General features: G+C 37.3%; 1 protein-coding gene and 1 pseudogene across 2 annotated transcripts in view; one reads left to right on the forward strand and one right to left on the reverse strand.

Annotated features, from left to right (window-relative positions):
- The window catches only part of ADAMTSL1 (ADAMTS like 1), an 890862-nt gene that overhangs the window by 730426 nt on the left and 137016 nt on the right, over positions 1-23420 (reverse strand). The window lies entirely within an intron of this gene.
- Positions 6419-6580, forward strand: LOC141571454 (U2 spliceosomal RNA; annotated as a pseudogene).

A 23420-nucleotide genomic window follows, 5' to 3' on the forward strand; every position in this document is an offset into this window, starting at 1 on the left:
ATTTCTCCGAATTAAAAACAAAATTGAAGGTGAGAAAAAAAATATACAAGTTTCTACACTGAAAACTACAATATAATGCCACAAGAAATTAAAGAAGGTCTAAATTAAAGTACAGATATATCATGTTCATGAATTGGAAGACCCAAAAGTGTTAGGATTTCCTTTCCCTCTAAATTTATCAGTAGATTCAACACAATCCTAATTATAATATTAGAGGGACTTTTGCATAAATTGACAAGTTGATTCTAAACCTCATATGAAAATGCAAAGGACTTAGAGTAGTCAAAATAATCTTGAAAAGAGAAGAACAAAGTTGGAGAAGTTACATACTTGCTTTCAAGACTTACTATAAAGTAATATTAACCAAATCAGTTTGATATTAGAATGAAGATACTGATAAATAGAACAGATTTCAGAAATGACCCACACAGTTATTGACGAAGGAACTAATGTAATTCAATAAGATTAGATCATCTTTTCAATAAATGCAGTAAAAACTGGATATCAATCTGGAAAAAAAAATTCTTGACCTTTGCATTATATACAAGAATTAATTCACAATGGATCACAGACCTAAATCTGAAAGTTAATACTATAAAATTCTGGAAAAAGTATAAGAGAAATTCTTCACCACCTTGAAAGTATGCCGAGATTTCTCAGTACACAAAAAAGTACTAACCATAAAAGAACAAAAAAGATCAATTATAAAAATATATTTGATGAAGTACCTGTATCCAGAATATGTAATGACCTTTTACAACTGAGTAACAGAAAGAAAACAACTAGATTTTAGAATTCTGTAAAAGACTCACAAGGAAGATATATGAATGGGAAATACTCATGTGAAAAGATGTTCAACATCATTAATCAGGAAAATGCCAACTAAAACTACAATGAGGCACCAGAACACACTCCATCGAGTGACTAAAATTGGAAAGACTGATCAATTGAAGTGTTAGCAAGAATGTGGAGCAATCAAACTTTTATACATTTCTGGTGGGAGTATAAAATGGTGCAATCACTTTGAAAAGTAGTCTAAAAGTCTCTTATAAAGTTAAATACGCAGTTATCGTAGGTCCCAACAATTTTATACCTAAGTATTTACGCAAGAGAAATGCAAATACATGATTACCAAAGTATTGTAAAGTTCATAGCAGAGTTACTCATAATAGCCAAACACTAGGAAAAAAACTACAAATATCTATCAACAGATGAAGGAATCAACTAACTGTGATATATGCCTACAATGTATTAGTAATACTGACACACATAATGTTCAAAAAATGCCATGCTGTGCCAAAGAAGCCAGACCCAAAAGAGTACATCGCATGATTCCATTCATAGGAAACTTGAAAAATGGAAATCTAACCCAGAGTGGCACAACCTAACAGTGTTTGCTTTGACTAGAGATAGGTAACTGACTAGGAAGGTGGAGAAGGGAGTATTTTTTGATGATGGAAACGCTGCATATCTTGATAAGTATTTCTGTACACAGGTGGATACATTTGTCAAAACTTATCACAATGTACTTAAAGTGGATGGCTTTTATTCTATATACATTATACCTCAACAACAGACAATAGTTTAGTGGTTGCCAGAGGGTAAGGGGGGTGGGGGTTAGGGGGTGGGAGATGAGGGTAAGGGGGATCGAATATATGGTGATGGAAGGAGAACTGACTCTGGGTGGTGAACACACAATGGGATTTATAGATGATGTAATACAGAATTGTACACCTGAAATCTATGTAATTTTACTAACAATTGTCACCCCAATAAATTTAATAAAATAAAATTTTAAAAAAAAAGTTCATTTATAAACATGCTGAGTAAAAGAAGCTGACACAACGTTAAGTACATACCACATTATTCCATTTATAAAAAGTTCTAGAACTGATAAAACTAATCTACAGTGCTAGAAATCCAATCAGTGGTACCTGGTGTAGGGGTAAGGAGAAATTAATTGGGAAGGGGCATTTGGGAAGGTTCTGGAGTGACAAAAGTGTTCTAACCCTGACAATTATACAATATATACATTTGCCAAATCCATTAAATGAATCCTTAATGTGGCATTTCATATAGATTAGACTTGAGAGAAAGATGATTTTTTAAAAACCCTTAGGAACTACTGTTCCCATGAGCAAAAAAGAAAAAAAGAGAAAAAAGACTCAAATAAAGAATAGCAGAAATGAAAGAGGAGCTATGACAACTGATACCACAGAAATACCAAGAATCACAAGAGGCTACTGCGAACAATTCAACTCCAAAAAGTTGGATAATCTAAAGAAATGAATAAATTCCTAGAAACATACAATCTAACAAGACTAAATTATGAAGAAATAGAAAATCTGAACAGACCAAATAATGAATAAGGAGATTGAATGAGTAATTAAAATCTCTCAAGAAAGAAAATCCCTAGACCAGATGGTTTCACTGGTTAGTTCTACCAAACATTTAAAGAAGAATTAATGGCAATCCTTCTCAAACTTTTCCCAAAATTGAAGAAGACAGAACACTCTTAAAATCATTTTTGACAGCCAACATTACCATGATACCAGAGCCACATAAAGACACTACAAAAAAACTATAAGCCAATATTCTTGATGAATATAGAATAAGAAAAATTCTTGATAAAATGCTAGTAAACCCAATTTACCAGCACATTAAGAGGATCACGCAGTATGATCAAGTGGGATCTATCCTTGGGATGCAGCAATAATTCAATGTATACAAATCAATAAATGTGATACACCACATTAATGGAACGAAATATACAAATCATATGATTATCTCAATAGATGAAAAAGCATTTGACAAATTCACCATCCTTTCATGATTAAAGACTCAACAAATTGGGTATACAAGGAATGTACCTCAACATAATAGAGGCCATATATGACAAACACACAACTAACATCATACTCAATTGTAAAATTGAACGCTTTTCCTCTAAGATAAGGAACAAGACAAGTATGGTAACTCTTGCCACTTTTATTCAACATAATACTGAAAGGTCTAGAGAAATTAGGCAAGAAAAAGAATTGAAAGATACCCAAATCAGAAAGGAAGAAATGAAACTGTCACTATTTTCAGATAGCATGATATTATATAGAGAAAACCCTAAAGACTCCACCAAAAACTGTTAGAACTAATTAACAAATTCAGTAAAGTTGCAGGATAAAAAACCAATATACAACAATCAGTTGTGTTTATATGCATTAACAATGAACTATCTGAAGAAGAATTTAACAAAACAATCCCATAGCGCCAAAAAGAATAAAATACCTAGGAATAAATTAAACCAAGGAGGTGTAAGCCCTATATGCTGAAAACTATGACACTGATGAAAGAAATTGAAGACATAAACAAGTGGAAAGATACTCTGTACTCATACATTGAATAATTAATATTTTTAAAATGTCCACATTACCCAAACCCATCTATAGCTTCAATGCAATCTCTATCAAAATTTCAAAGACATTTTTTAAGAAACAGACAATCCTAAAATTCATATGTAACCTCAAAAGATCCTAAATAGCTAAAACAATCCTGAGAAAGAAGAACGAAGCTGGAGGCATTACATTTCCTGATTTCAAAATACAAGGCTATAATACTCAAAACAATATGCCACAGGCATAAAAAATAGACACACAGACCAATGGAACAGAATTGAGAGCCCAGAAATAAACCTCCACATATACATAGTCAACTAATATTTGATAAGGGAGCCAAGAATACTCAATGAGAAAACTGTATATTCACATGTAAAAGGATGAAATTTGACCTCTAACTTACACCACTCACAAAAATTAACTCGAAATGAATTAAATATTTAAATGTTATACATAAAACCATAAAACTGCTAAAGAAAACAGGGTAAAGCTCCCTGACATTGGCCTTCGCATGCTTTTTCAGACATGACATTAAAAGAACAGTCAACACACACAAAAATAAAAACCTTCTGCATATCAAAAGAATCAACAAAATAAAAGGGCAACCTATATAATGGGAGAAAAACACCTGCAAACAACATAGACAATAAGGCATTAATCCCAAAATATACAAGGAAGTTGTACAATTCAATAGCAAAACAGATCAAATAACCCAACTCAAAATGGACAGACAAATTGAATAGACATTTTGCAAAGAAGATATACAAATGGCCAACGGGTGCATAAAAAAGTACTCAACTAATTATCAGGGAAATGCAAACCAAAACAACGATGATGTTACCTCATGCCCATTAGAATGACTATTATCAAGAAGAGAACAGATAAACAGTAACAAGGCTGTGGAGAAAAGGGAACCCTTATGTACTGTTGGTGGGAATGTAAAGTGGTGCAGCCACAGTGGAAAACAACATGGAAGTCCATCAAAAAATTAAAAATATAACTACCAAATGTTCCAGCAATCCTACTTCTGGGTATATAATTGAAGGAGATTAATTCACTATCATGAAAAGCTATCTGAACCCCCATGTTCACTGCAGCATTATTTATAATAGCCAACACATGAAACAACCTAGTATCCATCAATAATGAATGGCTAAAGGATATATATATATATATATATATATATATATATATTTATTTATTTATTTATTTATACATATATATGTATATATATACATACATATACATACACTATATATATACACATATACATTATATATATATATATATATATATATATATATATATATATATATATATATATATATATAGTGTTTTCCCGAAAATAAGACCTAGCCAGACCATCAGCTCTAATGCATCTTTTGGAGCAAAAATTAATATGACCCGATATTATATTATAAGACCCGGTCTTATTTTACTATAAGACTAGATCTTATTTTCAGGGAAACATGGTGTGTGTGTGTGTGTGTGTGTGTGTGTATATATATATATTCATCCTAAAAAGAAGGAAATCCTGCCATATGAGAGAACATGAATGGACCTTGAGGGCATCATGCTGAGTGATATACAGAAAGATAAATACTGTATGGTCTTAATTATACTGTAAGATCTCACTTATAATGGCATCTTTAAACAAACTCATAGAAACAGAGAGTAAAATCAGGCTTTCCAGGGTCTGGGGAGTGCACAAAATGGGAAGATATTGGTAAAACTCTATAAACTTCCAGTTGTAAGATAAATAAGTTCTGGGGATGTAATGCATAGCAGAGTGACCAGAGTTAACAATACTGTACCATATACTTGAAATTGAAGACAGTAGATCTTAAATGTTCTCAACACACACACACACACAAAACATAATTACATGTGGTGATGGAGATATTAACTAACCTTATTGTGGTAATGATTTCACAATCTATACATGTATCTTACACACTGTTATGTGTTTATTGCATCTCAGTAAAGCCAGAAAAAATCAGATGGACAAAAGTAAAATGAAATAAAATACATAGGGAAAAAGTGTATAGGGGAAGAAGGAAGGAAGTCAGCAGAGAACTATAATATCAAGCTGTTAAAAAGCTCTCACAGTGGCAGTATATTCGGTAGTCAGGGGCATGGTGATTGAGTCAGAGAAAGCTGTCTTATCTTAGCCTGTCACCTACTGACTAAGTGTCTACAGTATTCTCTCTAGGCCTTAATTTCTTCATCTATGAAACCTTAATAAATTCTTTAAAGATTAAAAAAAAAAATGCATCCCAATTCTGTATCACAGCAAGTGGTATCTAATAGCCAATCAAAAATAATAGCTATTGCTCATAGGTTTCTTGGCCTCCAGTTTCTAACTTTTGAAATTTACTATGGGTGCATTATCCAATGAAAACTACACTCTCACTGATTCCCCATTATCTGACAAAATAAAATACCATATCAACTTCCAAACCTGAAATCCCACCAGGACCTTCTTATATTTCCAACTACCCTGCAAGTATTCTAACGACCTACCTCATTCCCTTCCTCTTGGAGTTGTTACACTGCACAGTGACCCCATATTTCTCTCCCGAGTGGATGCCATCACCACCTAGCCCCACCCTCCCTATTTCAAATCTGATTCAAATACTACCTTCTCCAAGAAGCCCTCTGTGATCTCTTCCTCACTGAAAAGTGATTTCTTTCTCTTCCAAAGCCAGAGCTCAAATATCACATTCTTTGCAAAGTCTTATGATACCACTTCCAGGGATGGCTAAAAACTTTAGACACACCTGTTTCTCAGTTCCTAAAGAATTTTAGATTTTTTTTAATGGAAAACAGTATGGAGGTTCCTCAAACAGTTGATTAGATTTTTATAAGCATATTTATCACTAGGTAACTCTAAATAACAATGCATCTTTCTTATATCTTCTTAGTCTACTGACATGGGGAGCAGAAACTTAGAAAAATTAGAATAGACCTAATATAAATTTCCAAAATGTAAAGGAATACTTGAAACTGATTAATTTTTACAACTATTAATCAATTCTTGGCCTTTTGGCTAAGATCAAGTGTAGTAATTTTTACAACTATTTACAATGCTGTCTTGTGTCACCTGATTTTGAAAATCCACTACTGGAGGGAACATAGAACATATTCTATTGAAACCTTCATTGCAACTACGAATTTACAATAGATATGTCAGTCAATTTGTTCAACCAGTGAAAGAGGTAACAATGCGATAACACAAGATAAAAAAATATATAGACCAAAGAATACAAAGAAAATTTTCTGAATTTTTTATCTTATCCTATGAAAAATACTACAGAATTCCTTCTTTACTATCTTTCTTCTAAATGGCATAATTTCTTCTTTGACATTTATCAAGAAAAATCAGTAACAAGAACTCATTTTTCTGTACTTGTCAGCTACTACCTATGCAGTTACATTAGGAATGGTCATTAGCTGCCAATCTCGGCATTATTACCACAAGGACTCTATAAACCCTGTCTCATTGGTCAGTCTTAAAAAATGGCACAGCTGCAAAACAATGTCAGTTATGATTCAGCCCTAATTTTCCCTGTCAACAGCCTTGTTCAACTTCCCAGATATTCCTACTTGTTGCCAAGTCCATTTTGTAAACTAAATCTGCCTTTTGAAAATCACCATATGAATATGTCAACAGGTCATGAAATATTTTCATTACAAATCTTAAAGAAAAACTTAGCTCTAAAGGAACCGTTTGGAAAACGTCTATTTCATTAAGTGCAAGTGTGAAATCTTGATGGAAAACATTTATTTTGGCAACTTGCTCTTCTGTTGGTGGCCCCAAAGTATCCTGACCAGACTATCTTTGTGGGAGGTGAAACTGGGTGATTCTAGAGCAAATGAAAAATTCCTTACTAGGAGTTCCTTGGACCATGAGTGTTGGGGAAAGACTGGGAAAATCCAAAGTGCAAACGCCAGGCATAAAAACTTACTCTAAAATCCTCTAAAATCTCCTATATCATTAGGATCATTTCTCAGTTATCCATATTAAGAAAAAAGTAGTTGTATGGACCAAATACAGTAGATAATCCCCAAGTTATGCATGTTTGACTTTGGTACAAATGCACACGTGCCTACACACACACACACACACACACACACACACACACACACACTTCCCTTACTCATTTTCTGTGCCTGGGAAGACTTGCCACTGCCATCTGCCTGACAAGAACCATTCATCCTGTATGACCAGATACAAATATAACTTCCTCTCTGAAGCCTTCCCCAGGGAGATTCTCTCTCTCTCTCTCTCTCTCTCTCTCGCTCGCTCGCTCGCTCGCTCTCGCTCTCGCTCTCATTTTCCCTCTCTCCCTTTCTCCCTTTCCTCTTTCTTTCTCTCTCTCCTATGCTTTCACAGCCTTGGGTGTCTGCATGTATTATTGCATGTGTTATGTTTACCTGTGATTGTCTCTTTATGCATTGGTCTGCGTCAACTGTCCTGGGAGATCCACGGGGTACAAGCCAGTGTCTTACTCATGTCATAATTCCTAAAGCCAAACCTCAAGCATAGACAATGCCCAGTAAACATTTTTGAATGATTGTTTTCCTAAGTAATCCCAACCTGATTGGGGAACAGGTATCCCAGAAATGTACATAGATGAACAAAATATCAGGTGAAATATCAAATTGGGATTAGAAACTGACATAGACCATTCGCAAAGAACCCCATCAGGAGAGGACTTCCTGAGATTCCTTAAAATAAAAAGCGTTTCCTGAACTTTTATGATTTTCTTTTGACCTCTCCCACTGTCACTATTCATACAACTCAAAGTACTCTGTGAGCTCTGTCTTATCATTTATCATTTTAGGCACAAGTACCATCTCTGTACTAGATGGATGGGGCCATGCCTTAATAATTATAATGCTCCTTTACTTCTTTATAGCACATTGTGTGTACAAATGACTGTCAGCCACATTATTCTATAAGCTTCTTGTGGCAGCTATTCTCATTTGCAAATAAGAAAACTGAGAATCAAGAAAATTGACTTTGGCAAAATTATACAGCTAATAATTGACAAGATGGGATCAGAACCAAAATAACTTTGACGCTCTAATGTCTTAAATAGTGCCCTAAACACTGTCTGATGATGCTATAGTTTATTCTCATAGTATAAAGGAAGATTCTGATGTCATGGAGAGCAAATCTCCAGATGAGGTAAGTTAAATGAGATAAGTTAAACGAGATAAGTCAAAGATCTTAGAGAGGCACAACCAGAGTCGGGTAGAATTCAAGGCACTAGCTAGGTTTATTAATGCAAAGACTTACGTCCTTGATGTTTCTTTCTTTTTTTTAGAAAAATATAAATGATAATTTACTATTATAACACTTCAGTAGGACCCTCTGCAAACACAGATAACACTAACAACAATAAGAAAGGTAAGACACCATTTAAATGTTATAGAAGCTATCATTTTTTTAAACAAAAAATCAAAACAGTACAGTGGGAAGAATGATTGACAATCAATTACATTCAGCAAATGACCAACTCTTTCGATGGTAGGTAGACACATGGACAGTGCTACGTACTTAACAAGAGATTCTCTCCAGTCTGAGAAAAGAGCTAAATGGAAAAGGTGGCATTGAGCAAATCCTGGAAGGGTAGATAAGAGGGGGAAGTCACACAAAGGGCACTCCAGCATGGAAGGAGAAGAGTGGGGTAGTTATGAGGAACAGCAGGAAAAACATCTTCATATACCAGCAGCATAAAGAAAGTAGATATAAAGTTGGAAAGGGTTTTAAACTGCAGTAGAGTAGAGTGGGCTTTATTTTACAAATGTGTTTTTTTTTATCATGGTTAATAATACACATAACCTAAAATTTACCATTTTAACCATTTTAAGTGTACATTTCTGTGGCATTAAGTACACTCACATTGCTGCACAACCATCACTACCATCTATCTGCAGAACTCTTTTCATCTTCCCCAACCGAAACTCTATACCAATTCAATACCAACTCCAAATTCCCCCTCCCCCAGCCCAGGTCAACCACCATTCTACTTTCTGTCTCAATGAATCTGACTACTCTAGGTATCTCATATAAGTGAAATCATACATTATTTGTTCTTTTGTGACTGGTTTATTTCACACAGCACAATGTTTTCAAGTTTCATCCATGTTGTAGCCTAAGCCAGAATTTCCTTCCTTTTTAAGGCTAAATAATATTTGTGTGTGTGTGTGTGTGTGTGTGTGTGTAAACACCGCCATTTGTTTATCCATTAACCCACTGATGGGCACTGAGTATGATTGTACCTTTTGGTTATTGTGCATAATGCTGCCCTGAACATGGGCACAAATATTTGTATAAATGCAAATATTTATTTGAATCCTAACATTCAATTCTTTTGGGTTTATACCCAGAAGTAGATTGCTAGATCAAAACTGCCATACTATTTTCCAAAGCAGCTGGACTGTTACTTTAAATTTTCTATCATAAAATGTAAGTCTAAAACTACATAGCAATCTAGTTCTAAATCTATTAATAAGAAAGTATGTTTTATATATATATACTTTTTAAAAAAAATTTATGTGACTTCAGGCTGATTTGTAGAACTCATCACTTTCACATTATTCTACTTTAAAGGACCCAGAATGTCTCATTAGAAGTTAAACACATGGATATTTCCAATCTATAGTTAATCAATTCAAGAATTATCTATGCACAAACTCAATTGCTTTACAGAAATTTTAAATTTATGAAAGTTTATTTTCATGTATAAAATACACCCATTGCTAAACATAGTTTGCTAAAACTTTCCAGAAGATAGTGCCTTGCGATGCAATTAAGCATGAAAAACTTCTTGCTGAAACCTTTTATTTAAAAAAAAAAATATTCAGGAAGGGAGTAAAGAAAGAGTTATGCCTGAAATTACCTATAGTGTGTGATAAATGAGAAAAAACAAAAGCAAAAAAATAAAGTTTATACAACAAAGTAACTAACCCAAGTCAAGCAAAGCAAAAATGAAATATTTAATGACAAAATTAACTCAACCCCATCAGAATTTTGATTGGGAGATGGTTTTACCAATAAAAGAGTCGGTTGTGGAGTTACACATGCATAATAGACAAGTGTTTGAGTTTTCTTAAAATTACAAGCAATCAGCAATTGTGAGTCATCAAAATCTTAAGTCTTGAATATGAAAAACATAAATACTGTTTAAAAAGTGCCTGAAATAAAATAAAATAGATAAAGCTAACACATGAAAAACTAAAACAATTTAGTCATCCATAATCAAGGGCCAAGGCCCAACTTTTTACAGAAAGTGTCATAAGCAGCATTTTAATCAACTATAGCTATCCTTATCATGTAAATTCATTTAAAAGCTTTCTAAAATACACAAAAACCAATTAACCAAAGCAACACGGTTATCAATCACTTCAGATTGTATTTAATAAGCTGTGTATCAGAGTGTACAGTACAAGGTCTTATCTTACTGCTTAATAATATCTGTTTTATTTTTAAGCAATAAATCAGAGGGTAGAAGAATGCAGTTATCATAGTCGTGGCATTCAAAGAGGCAGCTTTAGAGAGATTCTGATCTAAGTTTTAAGGAGATTTAGGATTATGTGACGGCTCTTAAAGAAATGGATTTTGGCTGTTTATTTTGCTTTTTTATTCATTATAAATTCCTTTGTACCGAGCACAGGCGATAGAATTCAAGTCATCGGTCATTCAGTTTTATTTAAGGTTAGGCTCTGTTCCTCCAAACTGTCATTGCGACTGACTCCCAAATGCTTGAAGGCTTCCCTCCTCTATTGGGTGGTCCCTCTCCCTGGGGAGACCCACTCTTCCCTCAGTCTGGACTCCATCGGATTCCTGCTCTGCTCCGGGACAAAGGCAGCCTCTGCCCAGTTAACTACACTTACATGACCAACATGCACAACCAACTTGAACATGCCTGAAAAGGGAATGTCCAATTTTCCCCCAAAAAATGGCTTCTCACATATTCTTCCTTCCTTTTGGTAAATGACAATTTGTTGAGGGCAAAAGCCTGGAGCGTTCCTTCACTGTCCTCTTCCTCACACGTCACATCCCATCTCACAGCTGACCACGTTGATTCTATTTTCAAAATGCATCTGTAATCTGACCATTTCTTACCACCTCCCCTGCGGCTGCTCTGGTCTGAGACACTGTTGTCTCTTGCCTGCCTTACTCAGTCCCCTAAGGGCTGTCCCTGCTCCTGTCCTTGATTTCACTATAGTCACTAGTTCAAACAGCAGCCAGAGTGAGCCCTTCAAAGGCCAACTAACCAGTCAACACATATATAATCCTTATTACGCATGAGGCACTGTAAAGTGCTTTATTTGTATTAAGTAATTTCATCATCACAATTCTATCAAGAAGGAACTATTATCATCCCTTTTTGCAGTAAAGGCAACTGAGGTCTGGAAAGGTTAAGTATTGTGCCAAAGGTCACACAGCTGGTAAGTGGCAAAGCCTGGATTCAAATCCAGGCAGACTGGGCATTAATTCCTCTATTGTTTCCAGAGGGCTCTCATCTTATTGAGAGTAAAAACAAAGTCTACAAGGTCCTATATAATCTGTCACTCTCTCAATATGCCTCCTGTTAATTTTCTCTCTCATTACACTCCAGTCTCACCACTTCCTTGCACTTTCTCAAACACACCAGCAGTGCTGCCGGCTCAGCATATGGGTGTGTGCTGTTTTCCCAGTTTTGAATACTCTTCCTCCAGATACATGATGTCCTCAAATGTCAGGTTATTAGTAGAGTCTGACCGAATGACCCAATTTAAAACTCTAGCCCTCTTCTCCCTTCACTCCCTATCCCCCTCGCCTGCTGTCTTTTTCTCCGTAACACTTAGCATCCCTGACAAGATACACATTTTACTTGTGTATCTTTCTGCCTCACCCCACCATAATGTAAGTTACATGATGGCAAGGATTTTTGTCTATTTTGTTCACTCCTGTGTCTCCAATACCTAGAATAGTGTTTGGCACTTGGAAGGAAGACAGGAGGAGAGAGAGAAGGAGGAAGGGAGAAGTGAGAGACGTTGAGCTGTATGTTGTAACTGACCACTGTTCTTCACAGCTACAATGTGTCTATGAGTTGAACACTAATGCAAAGCTAGTAGAAGCCCTCACTGCCTCCTGATCTGACCACACTCTCCTAACTTGCATGGGGAGCACAGCTCCAAAACAAGAGTCTTGGGGTTAGCAATGGCAAGGAATCGGGGCTCGCTTGGCAAAGTGGTTAGGGAAGCTGGGGAGCTTGTTCACGGTAGGAGAGGAAGGAGAGGAGGGGTCTTTTTAGTAATCAGAAGCAGGTAGTTTTCCATGGTGAATATTTTAATCAGCTTCCTTTAATTTTCAGAATTCCTTACTCCATCTTTACTGACTCCCATCCAGAATTCTCTGAGTACAGAGAATGCAAGACTACTGTCTAAGGTAGGGAAGCCTCCAAAAGAAGGATAAATAACCCAAGTTTTAGGCCTATAGCAAGAATGTTGTGTTGGGAGTGGGAGGAGAAGGTAACCTTAGTGTCAGGAGTAACATTTACAAGTTATGCTGAATATCCAGAAACATGGTTTAAAATGAATGTCTTATGGACAAGGTTATTCACACAATTCTAAACAGCAGGGACAAAACAGCAAATTGATTCTCATAAAGAGCCCTGGTTGCACCAGGCTTAGAATGAGAATTCCAGATGACTGCAGGTCTGTCTTTCATATAACTCCTAAGTGCTCTGAGATTTTCAGAGCTTTACACAAGCAAAGGTTTAAGCCTAAAATTACCTACAGCATTTGAACCAAGCCAAAGGCTAAACATCAACATTAAAACCAGACACAGATTTTTCTTGGGTGATGTATGCCGTAGCCAAACTTACGGGCATTTTTATCCAGAAAAGCCTAGTCTCATTGGCATTGAAAGATTTCCTAGCACAGTAACTTTCTTCTTCAATGACTTTAAAGAATTTCAGATAGTATCTTTTTAAATTTTTTTTTAAATTAAAGCTTATTGGGGTAACAATGGTTAGTAAAGTTACATGGGTTTCAAGTGTACAATTCTGTGATACATCATCTATGTATCACATTGTGTGCTCACCACCCAGAGTCAGTTCTCCTTCCATCACCATATATTTGAGCCCATTTACCCTCATCTACAGATAGTGTCTTGAAATATCATTTCAATGTTACAGATTATTTACCTCGAGACTTGAAGATACACAAGAAAAATCTGCTTTTAAAGTGTCTGAACCTACATTTACCACTCTTTCCAATTTTCACAGGCTCCTTAGACTTTCACTCTTTCAGTGGTTCTAAAGACCTCACGTATTGACTTCTATAGTAGTCCAACTTCAAGATAAAAATTTCCCGTTTAGCCCCAAATCCTCAAAAGAAAAAAAAAAAAAAAGCCTTTTTATTAGTTTCAAGTCTTGTGTTCCATATGCCATAATGCAACTGCAGTAAAGACATGCTTTTTATTTCTCCATTTATCCAACTCTTATCTAATAATATTATACTTTGCTTAGTAATTGATTGTATCAGAGTCCAAGTTCCTGGCAATATAAGTTGTGACATATCATTTGCATTAACAGTTGATCACACTAGTTTTCACTTCTAATTATGGGCTTTTCTACCCTCCTTATCACAATTTTCTCTTGTCTTTAATCATTTAAGGATATTTAGATAATGGAGGCCAGACACTCTTCCTTGGCCCCTTAACTGCTTCTATTTCTTCCTTCTCTATCTCTTCCCTTTCTCCACTTGTCCTTCAGCCACCTCCTTCACATCAGCTAATAGAGAAACATTAGAAGAACAAGCCCAACATCTGTTTGAACCTATAGCAGGAGAGACAGGACAGAGGTACAGAGTTTTGTGAATAGATTTGAGGGTCATCTGCTTTGGGGAGGCTTCAATAGAGGGTAAATGAAGGACAGCATGTGTCTTAGGTATGCTTAAAAAGCTAAAAATGAATAGAATTAAAATGCAAATCTCCGCCTTAGTTTACATTTTCTACTCCTTCAAAATTTAATATAGACACATATTCAGATTCACCCTCTTTATGCCCTGTATGTTATTTGACAAAATCAAGTTATTTCTATGCCCTTATATAAACCTGCTGTCCTAAAAAATGTAAATTCAACTTCAACATTAAAAATAACTACAATTGAAAATATGCTTACTCATGCTTCATTTTTGTTAAAAAATTCTCCAACAGACATATTCCAAAAGAGTGATTCATGTCATAAGAAAGTAAAAGTAGTTTAATACATATTAAGCTATTCGTTTATAACCTTTATCATATAATAAAGACTCTTCAATAGTCTTAACCTTGTACTTACGCAGTAAGTGCATCCAGAGTTTATCCAGAACAAGTATACCCTTGAATTTTCACAGATGTATAGCTTTTCTTCACTGATTTAAAACAGCTGGTTAAAATAATGTAGACTTACATAATCGTCACTTACATAATCTTGTATCATAATCTTTAAAATCTAAATAAGTAAATTACGTCAAAAATGCAAATAAATAAAAATCAGGGATTGTCTTTTTGTTCTTCAGTTAGGGACAAAATGAGAAAGTCATTTCCTCATTTTAAAAATTCTATTCCTGATTTTAGTTTCTTCAAGAAGATGAGTTTGACCAAATGACAAATGTACTGTATCTAAGAAAATATGTAAAAATGTGTCATCCAGATACACTGATTTTAAAGAGTTTTGCTCAGATCCACCTGCATACAATTTTCATGAAGTCTTGTTAAATGTTTAATAGGACTACTGAGTACTCTTGTGTGCAAGGTCAGTGGTGGGATGGTTAACTTTTCTAAAAGATTGGGAATGTTTTATAAAGTGAGAGTAATAGAAGGCAGAAAAAACAATGGAAAATAATTATTTGTGTTACAAGCTAAAAAAGATACTCTTTCACAATAAAGCATGACTAAATGTGGAAAAAAACAGTAATAAATATATTTTGGGATATGTAGCTGTAAGCAGTAGATTGGCTAACATGTAAGTAGTTTTCAGAATTAAAAGAGTGGTTTTCCACTGTGGGACCACATTAATTCTCTGCCTACTAATTCTGATAGACTGCACTTCTCAAAGTCCTCCACATGCAAATTTGCAAGCTGAAGAAATATTAAAATTGTACAGTGTTCTTTTTTTTCAAGAGAGTGATCAGTTCAAGATATCAAGGAATCTATATGAGTAAGACAAAACTGGATTTTTTTTGTTGTTTAAACGTAGGTATTATATCACTAGATGAGTCATTAATCCAAAAAGACTGACTCACAAACATAAAATGCTAATGAATATTTTAAAATTCCAGTTAAAAATATTAGGGCTGACAAAAGGATAAAAGAGAACTGTTTTTTTTGTTTTTTTTGTTTTTTTTTTTAACTCAAAATACCAGTTTTACTAGTCTAGATGGGCACCGCTGGGTCTAGAGAGTGGAAGATGACAGGATGGCTATTGAGTGGAAATGGAAGGCACATGGTTAGAATTGAAAGATCCACATTCAAGTCCAATCCTACTATTTGGGCAAAGAACTTAATGCTTCTGTGCCTTCATCTGTGAAAATGAGAAAATAAAGACTAACACATAGGATAGTTATTCCTACAAAATAATAACTTGAGTTGATTATGAAAGTGCTCTGCAAACTGCCCTTTCAATGTAGGTTTTGGCAGTCAGGGTTTGGTGACTTGTCCCAGATGACACAGCCCGTTACTTGTAGAAACAGCTTAATTTGTAGTAATCTGGATTCCTAGATGTTGTCTATGACCGTGCTACTACAGGGTACCATTCTCTCTTGTATTGTACATCCACTTTACAATCCGTAATGCACTTAACGGCATCTTAAAATTTTGTTTCAGAGGCCTTTGTTGGTGTCTCCCTAGCTCGCCCTTTTCACTTCTCCCCTTTCTCCCTTTCAGTCTTACAAGGCTGCTCTTTTAAGCCTCACACCATACAGTTTATCCTCCACCCTGTAGCTCTGGTGTTTGGACCAACTCTGTGGTCACTATCCCTTGTTGACTCAGGATGCTTCCTTCTGGTTCAGTCTTCCCATCTATTGCCAACACAGTCAGCAATCACAGAGTACAGCATCCTGAAGATGCACCATCTGTCACTCTGCTTATTACTTGACCACCAGTTACCTTTTTCTCCATTCTATCTCTGCCATGCTTCCTACGGTCATCGTTTGACCCATGCCAGCATCAGTGAACAATCCACTCTAACCACCGTTTCCACTGCCCAGCTCATCTGGTCAAGTATTTCCACTACAACATTCTTCAACTTCACTGTGACCCGGAATTCATCCACTTCCTCACTATCCATCAGTCCTCTTCTGTCATCAGTCATTCTTATTGTACACCTGGGATTCCCATATCCTTCGATAGAGTCATCCCTTTGAGAACACTGCCAACGCCTATGAAGCTATACTCTCGCCTGAAAAAAACTAAGTCTGGATTCTGTCCACCATGGTGCCTGTGAGTTATGTACCAAGGCTCCCTTATGATATTAGACAAACAGGTTAAAATGACAGGAAACTGGAGCTTTGAGTTGAGATACCAGGAAATGATAGAACTGAAAATTCCAATGTGACATGTTAACCAGAAGGCAGATTTGCAAAGAAAAGAGTGAAAGTGGTTTTATCACATTTAAATGACCCTCACCTCTTAGGATGGCAGTAAAAGACTGAGAATGCATTTTAAGAAGAGGCAGATTTCTTTGGTGGGAACTGCTGGAATGCTCAGCCTCGTACCTATCACCAAAGGGAGGGCTTCTAAGGATCCTCACCCCCTCAAGTCAACACTAGTGAGAGCTGCTGCTGTAGGACAACTCAGATCTCAATACACCACACCTGTGGGTGGGGGCTCAAGGGACAAAGGTTCTGACCACGCCCTGGAAATCTTGAGGACAAGAAAGATGAGGCCATAAACTGCTTTGACATGGGAACCAAGGACACGTAGATGAATAGAATCCACCAAAGGCAATCCGTCAAAGCAAAGGAAGCATTATTGTTTCCTGAAACTAGAGCTAAGCCAGCCATGAGGGAGTGCCAGCCTGAAGCCTTGTTGCCTTGTAGGTACGAGGACCAGCTGCGAGCGTAGTGGGATTCCCACTGGGGGACTGGACTTCTGGAAAACTGGGAGCTGACAGGGGAGAGGTAGCCAGAGGAGAATATGCCAACATCACAGGGGTTGCAATTGGAAGGGCTGAGGAAAACCCAGAGAAGTACTCAAGAGAAAATGATACAGCTTTAACTATATGTCACAGTCCCTCTAATATCTACCCATCCTACAAGGGCACGTGTCAAGCAGAACAGAAAGCCTCTGTCCCTCTTCTCCTCTCCTTTGCCCCTGAGCACCAACTCTAGATGGACCCTTGTTGTCACACAGTAACCTAAACATCTGTCCCCTCATGCCTATCCCTAAAGAAAGAAGAGTCTGTGAGACTTTGCTTCACCTTTGTGCATACACCTTATGTCTCCCTGTTTGGCTCCCAAAGATGGCTGGTCAGCCAATGACGGGTAAGATTCCCCACGGGGGGAATGACCTAAGCCAGGCACAGTCACGTGGGGACCACCTGGAGAATTCACGGGGTAAACAGAGGTGGGAACAGCCCCCCACCATCCCCTGTCTGAGGAGAACTTCTGCCTATGTGGCTATATTCCTTCCCACAACCTGCTTGGGAAGTGATTCAATGATGTGATAACATCAGTTCTCCTTCTATTCTTATCAATAAGTTACAGCATAAAGGTTTTGTCCCTGGGGAGGCACATACCACAATTATTAAGACATCATGGGACTTTCGATTCCAGCAGCTTGCAAGCAAGGGTGATTGGTTTGAATCAGTTTTCTGGTATGATGTATGAGACTCACAGACCGTGGAGAAAACAGTGCTACTTCCTTGTGTGTACATCAATAAAAGCCACACAGGGTGGCCCGATTCGGGGCTCTCAGTCCTTTGAGGCTGGGAGAACTTTGGCCGCTATTGCACACATTTCTGCTTCTTTCTTAACCCTTCGCCATCCCTTCTCGTTCACTCACTGCCCGTGTTGCGCTGGATGCGACAGACCCGAAAGTCAGAGTCAAGGCCCTGGCTAGGAGTGGGAACGAAGGAGGTGCAGGAAGAACAGAAGTCTTTCCTTTGGTTAAAGATTGAAGATTGAAATACTGATGAATATGTGGAACTAAATATTGTAATTTCTGAATCTAGTGTTTTTCACCTTACTATAACCTTTTATTCCCTAAAAGGCATAAAAGTAGTCCCGACTTTTCTATCTGCCTCAGAAAGAAAACTTTCTCCACTACAAAACTCTGAAAGGGACAATTGGAGAGAAAAAAAAAAAAAAAAAAAAAAAAAAAATATATATATATATATATATATATATATATATATATATTTATATTTATATTTATATATATGATTTTTTAAAATTATTCTTGTTATATATCATGAGTCATGCTTGTGAATGTATTGATTATACTGGTTTCACTTTAACTCCTTATTCACAAGCCCTGAATGAGCTCTCAGCATAGCCCACAGAATGCCATTACTTTTAGTTCTCTAATGGGCATCTTTTGCCACCATTCTCCTATATGACTGCTTCATACCATCTCTCTCAGTTCAAATCTCCCACCTCCACCCCTTCCCACCACCTCTCTGTTAGATGATGAGTATATCCCATACCTTATTGAGACCCCAGAAACGTCGAGGTAGTGATCCCCAAACTTCTCACCCATGAAACCGCCAAATCAGCCTCATCTTCTGCTATATCCCGAGGAGAGTCTTTTGTGAAAGGTCAATTCCTCTCCATCCCCCTCAGCTCCTGGGATGATCCTCTACACCTTGCCTCAGCAGCCTCTCCCTCCTACTCACACACATTTTTTAAGGCTTTTTTAAAGAGTGGTTTTAGGTTTACAATAAAATTGAGAGGTACATATCTCCCATATTCCCCCCGCCCCCACACATGCACAGCGTCCCCCATTATCTACATTACTCACCAGATGGTACATTTGTTACCAAGGATGAACCTACGTTGACCCATTATAATCACTCAACATCCATAGTTTACATTAGGGTTCACTCTTGGTGTTGTACATTCTATGTACACATACATGTCTATATAAATGACATATAACCATCATTATAGTCTCATATGGAACATTTTCACTGCCCTAAAAATCTTCTGTGCTCTGCCTATTCCTCTCTCCCTCCCCACACCCTGAAACTGCCGATGTTTTTATTCTCTCGATAGTATTGCCTTTTCCAGAATATTATATGATTGGAATCATACAGTGTGCAGCCTTTTCAGATTGGCTTCTTTCACTTAGTAAGTAATATGCCTTTAAGGTTGCTCCAAGTCTTTTCATGGCTTGATAGCTTGGTTCTTTTCAGTGCGGAATAATACTGCATTGTCTGGATGTACCACAGTTCATTTATCCTTTTATTTACTGAAGGCAAACACACATTTAAAAAATCCTCCCTGGGCCCCGTATTACTTCTCAGCTACTTTTTCATTTCTTGGCTTTTCTTCACAACTCATCTTCTCCCAAAAGTAGTATTTACTTGATGTCTTCACTTCTCCACCCCCATTTACTCCTCAGTCACTCCATGGTGGCTTCTGACCACCATTCCTCGCTTTGAAATCACTCAAAATGGTCACTGATGACTTCATAATGTCAAATCCAAGTGACATTTTTTTTGCTCATAGGATTCATTATCTCAATATCACCATTCCCTCTCTAGTCTCAAATCACCTTCTACTCTTGACACGCATGATATCACTGTCTTCTAGTTTTCCTCACTCTCTAGCTGTTGCTTCTCAGTCTCCTTTGCAACCTTCTCCTCGTCTATTTGATCCCTTAACGTGGGAGAGTCCAGGGCTTGCCTCTGGGCCTTTGTACCTTTGTTCTTTGCCCTCTCTTTCTCTCCACGGCTTTAAATGCCATCTGCATATTGATAAGCCCAAATTTCTCCTGGGAAGTTCAGACTTCTATATCCAACCACTCATTTGAATATTTCACAGGCATGTGAATTTCCACTTGTCCAAAACAGACCACTAATTCTCCACCCTTTCCCTCCTCCCAGACTGTTTCCCTTTCATACTTTTCCATCTCAGTTAATTTCACCACCATGGAAATAAACCAGGAACCCAGGAGTCATTCTGTATCCTTCCCTTTTTCTCATCTCCCTTAACCAATTTAGCAAATGGTAATTCCGAGTATGTCTTGAACCATTCATCTCCATTGTCACTGACATCTAATGGTTGGCTCACCTGGACCAGTGTAAAAGCCTCCTAACTACCCTCCTATCTTCCTCCTATTCTCTGCCAACCCACACTCCACACATTATCAAAAGTGATATTCAACAATGTGCATACCATCCCCAATTCCTCTCCACACACATAAAGAAAGGTTCTCAAGTCACTCAACAAAACTCTGACCCCCAGCCATTCACTCCAGATTCTTGGTCACATGATGCAGGCACACTGGCCAACCTTAGCTGCCTGTCCACATGTTTGAGAGGCCTTGAAACGTTCTCTTCACTGAAACATACTTCAAAGCCAGTTCTCTGAAACATACTTCATATCCAAACACAGGCTGTTTCCAATTCTTTGTCTAGATAGCTTGAGGTTCAGCTCAGAGAGGACTTTCCTGAGCACTCTGCTGAGGCCCTATTTTTTATTACTATATCCTCACCACGTCTACTGTAGCACTTACAACTACTTGTAACCAGGCATGTGTGTGTTTACTTATCTTTTTCTACAAGCTTTAATCTCCTTAAAGATATGAACTATGTCAGTGTTCTTTACCTGTATCCACCCAACAAGGAGGACAATACCAGCCTAAGAAGCATCTCAGTAACATGCGCAGAATAATGTTTTCACCTGGTAACATATCAACATGGCCTCCATTCTATAAATGCTCCAGGTATTTCCCACCTTAAGCAATGATGTCATTAGAGCTCAGCCATCCACACAAAGAACGGAAAAAATATAAAGGGCCAAACCACAGGAACAGACCTTTGTTTTAAAGTATTTGAGGAAGTTACAATTATTAAATGTCACATTGTTTAGGGAAACCAAATAGAAACCTAATAAAAAAGAAAAGCCAATATCCTCATTCTTGACTTGGGAATTCAACTTGAGGTGATGTTGACATTGGGCAACATTTTTATTTGCTAATTACTTAGGTCAGTTTATTTGTGTAAACATTATACTACTTCCCTTGGAATTCAGATGGACTGAATGCCAATTTGGGTCTCTTAGGATTTAATTAATAGCTTGATCAATAAATATTCCATCAGCACCTTTTATTATGCACAGGATGCCCTCAGCAAGACCTTCCCATATTAGCTCAGCCCTAAGCTGGAAATGTCCCAAAGGCCGGGTCAGGTGGCTCCACTGAGCTGTGGCATCCTGCTGAGGTGACACAACCCTCCCAAGGTGGGCTTAGGGCCGAGGATATTATTCTCTTTCCCTAATCCATTTTCTGATATTGGCAATGATTTTGCCATTTCTTCCTCTAGAAATGAAACTGTTTTCCTTCTTAATCAATACAGTACGCCAGGATATATGCCAAAACGAAATGATTTTAATGTGCTATAAAGTAATACAGTAGGTGACTTTTATAAAACCTTTATACTGAAATGGACTTGTTCAAACTACATAAATTAAACCAGTTTTAATACACAGTAATCAAACTAGACTAGGATGGGGTGGGGTGGAATGAGTCCCAAATCCTTAGTGGCTTTTTGTATCAGATAAAACTTTTGGACACTGATGTCAGATTTTGAGGGTAAAAGGGATCAAATATATGGTGATGGAAGGAGAACTGACTCTAGGTGGTGAACACACATAGATGATGTATTACAGAATTGTACACCTGAAACCTATGTAACTTTACTAACCATTGTCAGCCCAATAAACTTTAATTAAAAAAAATAAAAAATAAAAATGCATACAAGTGTACCATATGTACTTCTTCATGCTATAAACTTATTTCATAAGTTTAATAATAGCTATTGCAATATTTTCATTAGAATAAGTAAGAAGTGATACAAATGTCAATTACTATTATAGTAAACACGTTTGTGTCAGAGTTCAGAGGGAAGTATATAAGTTTTCGCAGACCTTTCATAAAGGAAGGAAGTCAGGGAGGGAGGAGATGAGGGATGGGGAAGGGAAGGAGAGAGGGAAGGAGGGACAGAGGAAAGAGGGAGGGAGGGAGGAAGGAATGTACATTCATTTAAATAAATTTGTTCTGCCAGCTAAATAGCATCCCTCTCTGAAGATGGATAACACAAAATGGAGAAAATAAAATGGAGAAATGAATACATTTGCCAAAGAAAAAAACGGCCAAAGTGAGAGGCAAAGAAGGCTTACAGAGGAAGGAAGCTAATTGCCACATTTGAATCTTTCCTGTGAAAACACTGCAGACCGAGGGAAAGAGAACCTGAGGGATTTCTGAGCTTTATGCAATGCAAGCGGTAGAGCAGGACACTTCAGAGGTCAGGGATGAACTCCAGAGCATGCAGGGTGAAGGGCAGTGCATGAGACATGGCCTCCAAAAAAACATCAACCTCTTCACCCCAATCCTACTGGTGAGTACCCTCTGTGGCCACCTGAGAACAGACAACGCCCTCTGTCTCTTTGCTCACCTCACATCTATTTGCAAGCGTCTCCATCCCAAGCACCACATTCTTTGGCAGCATATGGACATCCTGGACAGTGCTTCCTGCACGGTGTTCACAGTTTTATAAAAGGAAATGACCCTAGAAGCTCCAAAACATGTTTATTAAGCCAAAGGGAAACCCGGGTTCCCTGTCCTTAGAGCAGACATGGGATGGGTCAGCAGACATGGGATGGGTCACCTTGGACCTGCACCAGAGGGACTTGATTTTTAATCTCCTGTCCCCAGTGTGCAAAGTTTAGGGGATTCTGAGATGCTCCAAGAAATGAGAAAGGAACCTACAACTTACAACATACACTGAAAAATGGACCAGTCTGCTTCCCCTTATATCGTCACCC

Source organism: Rhinolophus sinicus, linkage group LG04 (genome assembly GCF_036562045.2).
Source record: "Rhinolophus sinicus isolate RSC01 linkage group LG04, ASM3656204v1, whole genome shotgun sequence".
NCBI lineage: Eukaryota > Metazoa > Chordata > Mammalia > Chiroptera > Rhinolophidae > Rhinolophus > Rhinolophus sinicus.